Source organism: Streptopelia decaocto, assembly GCF_964273445.1.
Source record: "Streptopelia decaocto genome assembly, chromosome: 1".
Lineage (NCBI taxonomy): Eukaryota > Metazoa > Chordata > Aves > Columbiformes > Columbidae > Streptopelia > Streptopelia decaocto.
The window spans coordinates 207017872-207030416 of NC_138663.1; the positions used below are offsets into that span (position 1 = coordinate 207017872).

General features: G+C 43.5%; 1 protein-coding gene across 1 annotated transcript in view; it reads left to right on the plus strand.

Moving 5' to 3' along the window:
• Positions 1–9234: 9234 nt before the first annotated feature.
• Positions 9235–12545, plus strand: part of TENM4 (teneurin transmembrane protein 4) — a 653831-nt gene continuing 650520 nt past the window's right edge. The window contains exon 1 of the mRNA XM_082052895.1: positions 9235–9416. The gene's annotated coding sequence lies outside the window, so the exon portion shown is untranslated. The remainder of the gene's footprint in view (positions 9417–12545) is intronic.

The window sequence follows — 12545 nt, forward strand, 5'->3', positions numbered from 1 at the left end:
GGACTCTTTAGTCCCTGCTAGACTTACAATTTCATAACAGTCTACAGGATTAACCACTTATTCTATTTAGCCTCTTAGATACAGGTGGTAATTTTTATAGCATCCCTCCTTTAATGGCATCTTCTGGCCCCTTGTAAGCTGGCATGTGAGGTGGGGTGTGTAAAGGAAGCATAAGGTGAAATGCCATGGTTGGGAGGATTATCATATGCAGAATTGATACGAGAGCAAAACCAGTCTCCAGCAGTCATGAGATTCCCCCCAGGAAAGTGGGGGGAGCCCTTGGCATTGCTCAATTTCCCACTTGAAGAACTGTTGATCAGCAACATGCTTTGAGTCCTCCTTGCTGTGATTATCTGAAGTCTGGATCCTTGTTTGTAGATGCTGACTGCAGTGTGGGGCAGGCCTGAAATGGAGAGAATAAAAAGTTTTAGAAAGTAATGTCACTTGCTGCACTTTTAAAAGAATGGTATTACTTAAAATTTTGTTTAAATTTGTAGAATAGCTATGAAAACATCTCACGTTCTTTATGCTATGTATAAAGTCATCACAGCTAAGGATATCTAGTACAATAAAACAACCACAGATGCTGCTGGAGCATTTCAGAACAACTTTCACTCTACATTTTACAGTGACCCGATGTGCCTTCAGTATCACAAGCTTTGTAATCATTCTTGTTTCTTTCCTTCCACCACAAAAGCTCCTCTTAAAAAAACATCAGGTCCAATCTTCAAAAATATTCACTGACTTCTGAGGGATGTTCTCATTTCTCTGAGAAGTTAGTGCAGAAAATTTACTTACGTGGGATGGCAATCCAAATAATCTTATTTTATCTGAAAGTATATAAAGGTCATATCAAAATTCCATTTGAGCTCCATCCTAGGAAAAAAAAAGTTTCTTGCTTATGAAATTCTGTTATAAATGAATTTTGCATCTGGTCCTACAAACGTATATGATTTTTTCTTTATGACCCCTTGCAATGAGTAACAGCAAGAGAGGCGAATAGCGATGTACAGGATAAGATCTGTTTCTTTTTATTTTTTTTTTCCTATGGCATTTTAATGATAAAAGACCAATTTCTGCCCTTGCTTAACCTCCAGCAACCCCACTGATTTCCTTGTTCATTCCAAATTGTAATGAATGACTTTATACACTGGAGCCCTTTTATTCTTTCTTTTCCAGATTGAGTGTCTCAACCCAGACAATGGGCTCCTGCCTACATGAGTGTATGACTGGGATAAAATCACTGGCTTTAGCAGACGTGCTCCATCGTGACTGAGAACCGAAGCTGGTCTGTGATATACAAACTTTAATGGAGTGTAAGCCAGGGAAAAACATGTAAGTAAGCACCATTGTAACTCCTTAGCATAGTTTGTGTTTGTATCAGCCCTGACTCATGGTTTATATACATAGGGTATGTATTAAATATCACTGTACTTGCACTACGTGTATCTATTTGAGATAATTATGGCTATTGTAGTACTGGTGGGACTTGCAGTCTTTAATGCATTTATCCTCACAACATCTGATAAAGTGAGGAAGTATTTTTATCTGTATATTACACAGAGGAAACTGAAGTCTAGATCATGTTTTGCTACACCAGGGAACTGAACCTGGACTTCCCAAGTTGAAAGCTTGCACTCAGACTGTTGCTCCGTCTTGAAATAAGCAGTACAAATAGGCACTGAGAATAACGCTTCTTGTAAATTGGGGATACTGAACTACTTGATCGTGATACATCAGACATGATAAATTGCTTACTGTTAAATAAAGTGTTTAGAAATTGTCACGTAGCTACAGAGAGGCCACGCTATTATTAATGGTGCACAAGGCATATATTTCAGCTTATTCTTCCATATCCATATTGACTCTGAAGTGTAAACAATAGCACAAACTAGATTTTGCCAGTAAACTAACACAATTTATCTGGAGGGCAGAGCAGAAAGCGAGAGAAGAGCCGGATATCTCCCTGTTTGTGTGCGGTGGCATGTCTGCTGATGGAGACAGCCCAGGCAGGGGACAGAGGAAATACTGATGCTATTTACTTATCTGCTGAGGATTCATCAAGACAGGCTCTTGGTTGAGCCCTAAGAGATGAAAATGTGTATCAGAGCCAGTAATCGTACTCAGATCTGCTGTGCCGGTACCACGAGCTCACCTTTTCCCTCTGTCATCATACAATAATGTGCTTACTTTGCCATCTCAAAGGTCAACGATTGGTTCAATGCATGGAAAGGAGATGCCTGAAGTGGAGGTGCTGGGGAAGTGGGGGCTTTATTTTGCTGTCTCAGAGGTCATTCTTTAAAGGGGAAAGGAGATGTCTCCAGTTCAGACCTGCTCTTTTATTAAGGCCAGGGCTGTCTACAAGTAAAATAACTGGCTTTTCATTTCCCAAGAGCATCTAGCATGTGAATGCGACTATTCATACTAATTTTGCTATTGCACAAGCATAAATCTGGAGTGAGTCATTTAAAGTTAGTCAAGACAGGTGGCCTTATTGGAGAATAAGGAAATATTACACAGTTGTCTAAAACAGCAGATTTCATCAGAAAAACTCTCCTTCCCAATGAGATTATGGCTTGAATAGAAGTGCAGATTTGCCTTCCAAGTTTTATTTGATTTCAAATATTGTTTTATATGCTACAGTATTTCATTGCAATTTAACAGCAATTTCCATTCACACAGCTATTCTAAATAGGTTCTTATATGTACCTATTACCTTTGTAGCCAGGTTTCTATATCAAATCCTGAACATTTCATTATTATTAAAAAGATAAAAGTCATCTATTCCATCCATTTTTATGGTGAGGTGAGCAAAATTGGAGGTGAAGTCACAGTGCAGTAATAGAGTAATTATTGTTTGGAGGATCTTCTAATGTACTTATGGCTAGTTGTATTGAAGATGTATTATATTACAGTTGTTCATGGCTGTTTTATCATGCACTGTGGATTAAGAAGTATTCTATCCTATCCCATGGCTTAAAAAAAAACCCATACTTTGCATTTTTGGAGAGGAAAATGTCTATGACAAAAAATTGATCCTCTTGGCAATTTATACCCTTCTTGACATGATATGCACCTTCTTGATGTAGATCTTCTTCTTCCTTCCTAAGACATCAGTGAAATTCCTGGAGACAAAAGAATTCTTGATCTACTTTATAGAATGAATGAATCAGTATCTTATTTGAAGTTTGCCACATATGGTATATGCAGCATGTTTGCACAATACCAGAGCACTTACTTAAAGAGCAAGTGTCTTCCATGAAAGCAGCCTCCTGAAATGCTTTCCATAGTTAATAAATAAATAAATAAATAAATAAATAAATAAATGCATTTACAGTGTTAAAATATAAATGATTCATAGGGAAAAAGAAAACAATAGGCTTAGAGAAGGGAGAATAGAGACCTGTACACTTACAGAACCTTCCATCTAATTGCCTATAAATAATTATCTTGCACATATTAACCACAACAGAGCATGGTCTCTGACAGTGTTATCAGCCTGGATGTCAGCTGCAGAGCTCAGCTGCTGTTTGTAAATGGTCTTAACTGTGCTCTTGATTTTTCTGTGCTTACTGTATATAGTTTTGTTTTATTGGCACTGTACTGTAAGCATATTCTGCACTATGCAAATATAAGAGCTGAGAAGCATATGGGCCGAATCCTGCAACACTCACTCAGGCAAATGTCCAACTCACTTGATGGGAACTTTTCCTGATTAAGCAGGAGGAGCAGACTCTCAACTCCAGTGTACAGCCCCACCAATTTCTCAGGTATGACAACAGACACCGGTGTTTTGCACACAAGGAAAGTAAGGGTACAAGACGGTACTGTGGGCAAATGCTTGACTCTGTCCTCCTTGAGCCCTGAGATGCGCTGGGATGCTACAAAAAATATAATCAAAATAGAACGACCCTCCCCAGCCTTTAGCATCCTGCTAAAAATCAGCTAATAAAAGGAAAGACACTTATAAGTGATAATACTTCTCTGTCTCCGCTCTTTCATCCACCTTGTGGTACCAGCAGTGGATACATCTCTCTGAGTCAATGCAAACTGAGTTAAGGTGCAAATATCCTTGGAGTGAGGAAGAATAGGAGGGAAATCCTGCTCTTTATACAGATCCCCTGTTATTTCTGCTCCACCACTCTGCTCAAGAGCTTTGGCAGAGAGATGTAACATAGCTCAGAGTGGGAACTCAGGATTCAGCTCTGCATCAGGCTCTGGTTCAGCCCTGCCGTTCACCACACAGGAATGAGTTTTCAGGCCTCAGCTGTGCAGGTGTTTAAAAGCTCGGTCCCACATCCTCATCTCTGGATTATATCGTCCATTCTGCGGTGACAAAGAACGTATTGTTCGGACTTCAGGTCCGAGTCCCATAAAAGCTCACATATATACTTGACTTCTTATTTAACTCTAGTATTGTCTACACTGCCCATGACATCCTGATATATATCAGAGAAGCTGGATTTCTTGGATTTAGCTACCATGGGAACCAGCGCACCCATGTTGCCGTAGCACAGCATGAGCTCAATGGGGGTCCTGGCTACACACCTGGGGCTGATAAAATGACCTGAGGGCTGGGCTGTGTGTTTTCAGTGCTAATGTCATCCCTAATAGGTGGACTAACGTTAGCAGTGGTACCCATATCTTCCTTTGTCCTGCAGCCATATCCTTTCAGCAGTGCCTGATTGGAAACTTAAGCCCTTACTCACATGCCTCATCCTCATCCTCATGTGACTATAAGACCTAATGACTAATTCAAATAGAGGTTTAAAGGTCAAACCCTCCAGACCTGGTTTTGCAAACCCTTTTGTACATGGCTTTTCCCCTTGTCTAAAAAAAAAAAAAAAGCTTTTCTCATCAGGAAATGTTGGCAAAAAGGGTTTAAAGGGTTTAATTACAGAAATCATTTTGCTCCCTATGGAGAAAGCAAGAAGAATGGCATATTTCCACATTTGAATTGCACATTCATCAAGAAAAGAGTGATTTCCCCTTAAGAATGTTCAGGAGGAGTAGAAAAGAGCATTGAACCCTGGGGTGTGTATTATTTTATAGTCTCTGAAAGGCAAATGGTTTCTTTTCCATTGATTAGAATATATGAGTTTTTCCCTCTGGATTACTCTCCTGGAAGTAGAAAAAAAGAAATCTTTAGCAGTGACTATCAACTAGTGCAGCACCTCTTGGCACAGGGCTTACCCAACCAACCAAAGACGCTTCTCCGCTGAACTTCATCAGCAAGAAACCTTTGACCACGGCAGATGTTGCTACTTTTTTGCTTGATGAATGGGGACTTTACGATAGGTGTTTTCATTGTTTTGTTGGAGCAAATGTCAGTGTGGAAATACAACCCGACATCAGGACTATTAAGTGCTAATTTGAGCAGCAACTCCAGGACTTGCTCTCCTTGTCTCCTAGCACACAAGGTCTAATAGGCTCATGCATTAGTCTTTTCAATCACCTTCTTGTTCTACAGATGTAGCCTCTTTACAAATTCTGCAAAAACAGTGTTTGGAAGAGAGTTGGACTGAATAGTCTCTGTTCGCAAGGAGCATTTCAGCTGTGCAAAGCTACTGTGGTGCAGGACACAGCACAATATGGCAGGCGGGTGAATATTGACATTTTGAAATTTATATCTTCATAAAATATGCTTCAAATTAGCATGTGGCACACTTCTGCAACCATGGTAATTCACTGTGAATTGAAACAGGGGGATTTTCCTAAGCAAAGCTGTTTTTTTTTTTTTTTTTCCCATTAAATTACATTTTTTATTTCTTATTCCAAGAGCATTGTTGTCTACTGCAGGTAACAGGGAAATGTCAATTACACAAACAGTGTTGTTCTGTTAAACCCAGATTTACTAACCGAAATTTAAACAAACAGTATTCTACTCTACACTTGGGTTTACTAGTTTTCTTTTAATAATGTTGCTGGAGTCAAAAAATAAGTAAATAAATGGGTAGAGTGAACAGGCAAATCAAATGGAAGAATTTCCAAACTGCAGAAAAGTACCTCAAAGAAGTAAAAGCACTAAGAGCAAGAAAAAGCAAAAGTTATATGCAATTGGAAGTGAAGATGTTCCATTTCCTTTCTAAAATCAAATGCAAACTGCTCATGTGACTGATTTAGTATTGAACAAGAGAGGGAAAATTGCCTCTTGGCATTTAAATAGAAATATTTCTTGTTCAGAAATTTTGGAAGCTTGCATACTGTATGATTTTTGAAAAGCTTATACAATTACCATTGAATTCAGATGAGGTCTATTCCCAACAATATATATACGTTTCTCAATTAGACTTTGTCCTTCCAGAGACCCAAATTACCTTTGTCTAGAATCTAGATTCCTGATGTGGAATATATTCCAGAGGCAATAAGGCCAATGCAAATATATTTGATTTTTTACTATGTATGACCGAAAAAAGCAGTGAACAGCAACAGCTATTTTGCAAAGCAGACCTTTATGTTGAGAACTCTGCTGTCGAAGATTATGTTCCCATTTGCTGTGTGCCATTTTACCCTGATTTCTGGGACTGGAATAAAACACAATCTTACCTCTTGCTTTCCACAAAGGCTGGGAAATTTAGGACAAGGGGAAAAAAAAAGGCAGAACATAGCAAACTTGCACCTGACTGATTTAAAGGTATGCCATGAAGAGGACAATTCCCACATAGCTCAAAGCACTGCATGAAGTACTGAAGTTCGTTATGTTCAGCAACCTTCTTACAATTCAATTTTATGGCCTAATCCAGCATCACTCCAAGATTTGTGATGTCAACATAAGCCACATAGAGACAGTTGCTGAAAAGTTTTGTAGGAGTAAATTTTGAGGAGGGGCTTGAAACAGAGAAATGTGATTATTTGGTGAATGAGAAAATGATAGGTTGAGTGGAAATGGCAACTGGTGATGAATCCTGGCAGGAATAAGCTATCAGGAACTCGCCCAAGGTCAGGCAGTGAAGCAGTAGCAGGGCCTGACACTCAGCAACACCACAACCCTTCCTCCCTTCAGACCACATTGAGTAACTGCATTAAATAGCTCTAATTTCCTGTCACCTCAGTTTAAAAACCAAACCAAACCCCAACAAGTATTTAAAAGGCAGAAACTGGTAGCATTGCTCTTCCTCCCAAAGAAGTAACCTTAGGTTTTGCAACTGAAATCTCACAGGCCTTCTTCCTGAGAATTTGATTTTAATTATTAAACACCATTAAATAATATGAATATGAATATTAGTAGTAGTAGTAATAATGATAATGATAATGATAATAATAATAATAATAATAATAATAATAATAATAATGGAATCTCCTGACACCACTGCAGATGATGCTTCCTGACCCCAAAAGCAAGCCCCAACTAGGGGCAGAGGAGGAACAGAGATTTCTCCATCCTTACCATATGTTCTGAAGCTGGAGCCCACCTGACCTTGGGAAGAGAGAAAGAGAGGCTCATGAGGGCCAGGATATAAAGGCATCACCCAAGGCAGCTCTCCATCTCATCCTTGTCCCCATCCCAATCCCCATCCCACTCACATGCTGAAGTCAATGCCCATCTCGTCTCCATGCCTGCTCCAGGCCTACACTCAACCTCTGCCCAAGCTCAACCCATGCCTATTGTGTGCCGAAGCACAATCTCTCCCCTCCCTATTACCTTCTAATGCTTATGTCCATACTCAGCCCATCTCATCATCATGTCTGTATCTATGTCCATGCCAATGTCCATCCCCTCCTTATGCTCCTCTCCATCCCTTCTTTGTGCCATGCTCGTCCCCTCCCCTTGCCATGTGCACATCCACATTCTCTCCACACCATGCCTGTGTCCATGCCTGTGTCCATCCCCTCCCCATGCCTAGGCCATGGTCATCACTTACCCATTTCGATGTTATACTCATGCCTTCCCTATGCCCATCCTCTCTTCACGCATATGCCATGCCCATGCCATGCCTAACAGCACCCTATGTCCATGACATGCCCATGTCTATGTCCATTCCTGACACATGACTATACCATGACTATAGCATGACCATGCCTATGTCCTTCACTGCCCTGTGCCTATGCCATGCCTATGCCCCACTCTTCCCCTTCTCTATGCCAAACCCATGTCCATTTCCACCCCAACCCCATGACTATGGCGTGACTATGAGATGCCCATGCCTATGTCCTCCCCGCTGTTCCATGCTTATGCCATGAATGTGACATGCCCATACCCAGCTCCTCCCCATGTCCATGCCATGCCCATGTCTATGTCTGTCCCTGTCACATGACCACAGCATGCCCATGCCCATACCTATGTCCTCCCTTGTCCCATGCCCATCTCCTCCCCATGTCCATGCCATGTTAATGCCTATGCCTACCCCTGATCCATGCCTATGTCATGCCCATGCCCGTGCCCATACCCAGTTCCTTCCCATGTCCATGCTATGGCCATGTCTATGTCTACCTCTTCTCCATGCCTATGCAATGTCAATACCCATACTCATACCCATACCCATACCTAGCTCCTTCCCATGTCCATGCTATGGCCATGTTTATGCCCACCCCTGTCACATGACTATGGCATGCCCATGCTTATGTCCTCCTCTGTCCCATGCCATGCCCATGCCCATGTCAATGCCCATGCCAATGCCCATCTCGACCCCATATCCCTGCCGTGCCCATGTCTATGTCTATCCCTGCCTATGCCATGCCCATGTCCATGCTTGTGCCTATGCCTATGTTGCCCCTGCCCCATGCCTATGCCATGACCACACCATACCCGTGTCCATGCCCATCTCATACCGATGCCCACCTCCTCCCTATGCCTGTGTCACCCCAGTCCCTTTCCCACCCAGTTCCCATCTCCATGCCATGCCCATCCCCTCCTTGCCATCCCCCATGCCCACGCCCGAGCCATTCCCGTGCCTAGCTGAGCTGAGCCTAGCGCAGCCGTGCCCAGCCGAGCCGAGCCGAGCTTAGTGGAGCCGTGCCCAGCCGAGCCGAGCCGCGGGCGGTACGCAGCAGCCGGCCGCATGTGCGCCTGTCATTCCCAGCCCGGGAGCGGCGGCTCCTGCCTCCCATTCATGTAACCTGTGTGTGTCTCTCTTTCTCTCTGTGTGTAACAGAGAGAGGGAGAGAGAGAGCGAGGCAAGGAGAGGAGGAGGAGGAGGGGGGAAGCTTTAAATAAAGCCTTTGGATTGCAGCTGCTTATTTTGGGCAGTCCTACCAGGGACGATTCCTGCCAGGAAAGAAGCTGGACCGGTCCTTTTTTTTTAAAAAAAAAAAATATTATTTATTTATTTTGATTTTGATTTTTTTTTTTGGGGGGTGGCGGCGGTGTGTTGCCGAGCTGCCTGCTGAGATGAGCTCCGGTGCCTGCCTGTAGTTGCCCACTTTGGGATCGCTGGACACATAAGTGGCACTTCGGTGGGGGGAAGCCTGCAGACATGGTAAGCTTTGCGTTTTGCTCTGAAAAGTGCATTTCTGCGATCGCCTCCCTCCAGTTTTCCCTTCCCCCCTTTCCTCTCCCCACCAAGCAGACAGGCACACGGGTTGGGGTTGCGGAGAAGCTCCCGGAATCCCTGTATTTTTTCCTCCCCACCATCCCTCCCTCTGCCCAGCTCGTTTTTTCCCCCCTTCTCATCCCAGCCCTGCTGCTCCCTCCGCACACAGTTTGCAGCAATTCAGCAGGAGGCAAAGATGCTGCTGGAGGCTCCTGCCTGGGGCGGTGGGGACCAGCCGCCCTCAGCCTGGCAAGACCTTGCTCCAGGGTATGTTTAGGGTGGCTTCTCTCATCTGACCGCCCCCCCCCCACACACACAACCCTCTGCACCCCAAGCAGTGCGGCTGTGTTGGGGAGGGAGGCAGAAGCGCAGATTTGGAGGCAGTGGAGCAAGGATGCAGCTTAAAGATCAATCGGTGTTATTTATGTAATAGTAAAAGCGGGGTGGGGGGGGAATAGAGGAGAAAGAAAGAAGAAAATACAAGAAGTGCCTGGGTATTTCTGAGCCACACAAAAGCTCCTTTTACTCTGTCTGAACCCTCCGCCCCGTCCCCATGTCCTGCTGCAGGGTGGTGCGTGGTGGGAGTGTGTGTGTGTATGTTTACATTCGGATCTGCCATAGAGTCAGGGATAGGGATGGGGATTGGGAAGGGGTCTCCCATTTTCCACGGGAGGGTGGGTTTGCCTTCGAGGAAAAAAAAAACAACAACAAGGAAAATACGCTCGACTGCAACTTGAGTGACAATTCTGTTTCTTAGGCATTAAATGTTAAAGCCTTGCTTCCAGCCATGTCCTGCCAGTACTAAAAGCTCCCACCAAACAGTGTGTGGCGTTTGAGAAAAGATGCTAGAGTGCCTGGGAGAAATGCAGTGGTTCAGACTCGTGCTGACATTCTCAGCAATTTGCCTTTTGAAATACAAATTTTGGCTGGTGAACATAAAAAACAGGCTGCTACCAAAGGGCACTTGTACCTCTGTAGTTATTTTGGCTAGAAATATATTTTTTTTTTCTTGGTCTAAAGTATCTGGGTTATTTTACTTTGAAATAAGTAGTCATTAAGGACTGAGAAATAATAATAATAATAATATTAATTAAAAACTTGAAGTCTTAATGAGGCAGTGTGTATTTACTTTCTCTTACAATGACCATACTTAGAAATTTGCAGCAGTTACAACCACATAAGCACATGACTTGAAAAAAAAAATACATATTTATGCCACAGTATTTCTTGTCTTATGGGATACACAGTCTGCAATACATTTTTCACAAAGCCAAAATAGAGCTAGCCAAATACTTATTGAGTAGATAGACAAGACCTTCTTATGTTTTGAATACATTTGCTCATGACTGTTCCAGGAAAGTTCAATTCTTTATGATTAAAACCAAAAAAACACAAAAACCCGGAATCAAACTACAAAATAACCTCTCCACCACCACCCCATCCCCCTCCTTAACTTTTTGCAGTTAAGTCTCATCTTGGATTTGTAGCTGATTTATTGATTGATTGATTGTTTTATTTATTTATTTATGAGAAAACTCCCGTGTGTAGGGAGGGACAGAAAATGGGAAAAGGAGAGCAAAGCTTTGAAGTTGGAAGTTATGCGCATTTTTTTTAATAGGTAAACTTCTGCTGGAGCCTGGCGAGTTTTTCATGTGCTGCTCCCTGCTCTGGTGCGCAGGAGTTGGGCAGGGGAATTTGGCAGCTCCCAGCCTATCCCAACCCAGTTTCTTTCTGCTTCGCTGACCCTAATAAAATTGCTTTCTGGTAGGGTGGCCCCTCCTCTCCTACGGAAAGTTCTCTGCTCCCAGCATGTGTGCCATATGTGCCCGCAATACACAAGGATTACCATTTACGCCCATACTACACCAGCAGCCCCGCTGGGTCCGGCAAGGGCAGGGTATTGGCCATCGGAAACCCCGACATCATCTCCCTGCTTCGCTGGGGCTGAGCCAGTGATTTGTATTTAATTTATTTCATTGGCTTCTTCAGAGCCAGGCACCTCCCACTTGGTGTCTCAGCCTGTAGCACTTTTATAGGATTGAGTGGAAAAAACAAGGAGTGTATAAATATATATACATATATATACTTAGTACTATGTGTGCAAGGTGGGGGGTATAAAGGTAGGAAGACACGTCTCTGTTGCACTGTTCTGCAGTGAGACAAACATTTAAAGCAGCTCGCTTGGCTCTGCCTGTGTTACAAGGCTGTAGGAATTTGCTGGTTAGTGGCCACTGCAAGCTGCCCTTCCCTGTTAAATTCCCAGCTCCCAGCCTGTACCACACTGCTGGACCAGTCCTTGCTGATGTGGGGTGTTTTGTGGACATGAGGATTCCCCGCTGCCATCACCCCATAAAGACGTGACTCCCAAGCCAGCCTATGGGCAAGGAAAATTAGTGTCTGTGCTGGTTTCCAGCAAGTTTGGGGACGGGGAGGGGACTGTGAGGTTGTGGTGTGTGGTTTTCCCGGTACATGGAAAAGGTTACTCCAGGGAGCAGAACCCACGCTCTGCACTAGACCACCCTGGGAAGACGGTCTGCACCCACAGCTGGGGCAGGGACAGGAGAGGAGGTGCCTTTGCAGACAACCTGTTCCATTTTTTCCCCCTATCCCCCCTAAAAAAACCCCTCACCAGAATAGGGGGTTATTGCCACTGCACTATGTTTCTGCAGGGACTCCTGCCTCTTTGCCTCACCCTCCTTTCCTGTACAGACGCGTGATAAAATAAATAAACCCAAACATGTTTTGGTAGAGAAAAAGGGTCTTTGGTGTGGAAATCAGTTCTCAGGCTGGTCTTTGGCAGGAGAAGGGGGCGAAAAGCAAAAGGGGTGCACAAGTTAACTTTGTAGTTTCCTTTTTTATTAGCAAGGGGTCCTGGTTTAGAGAGGCTTCTCTGGGGAGAATTTGCTTTCTCTGATTCTAAAGGATAGGGGAAAAGTCATGGAGAGAAGTGAGTAAAACTGTTCCTCTGGTTTTGTTTAAGAGGGAAAGAATAGAGCCATCCCCCCCCCCCCCCGATTAATTTTACTACATGGATGGAAAAAGGGAGACATCACTCTGGTTTCAGTGGGTCTGGTG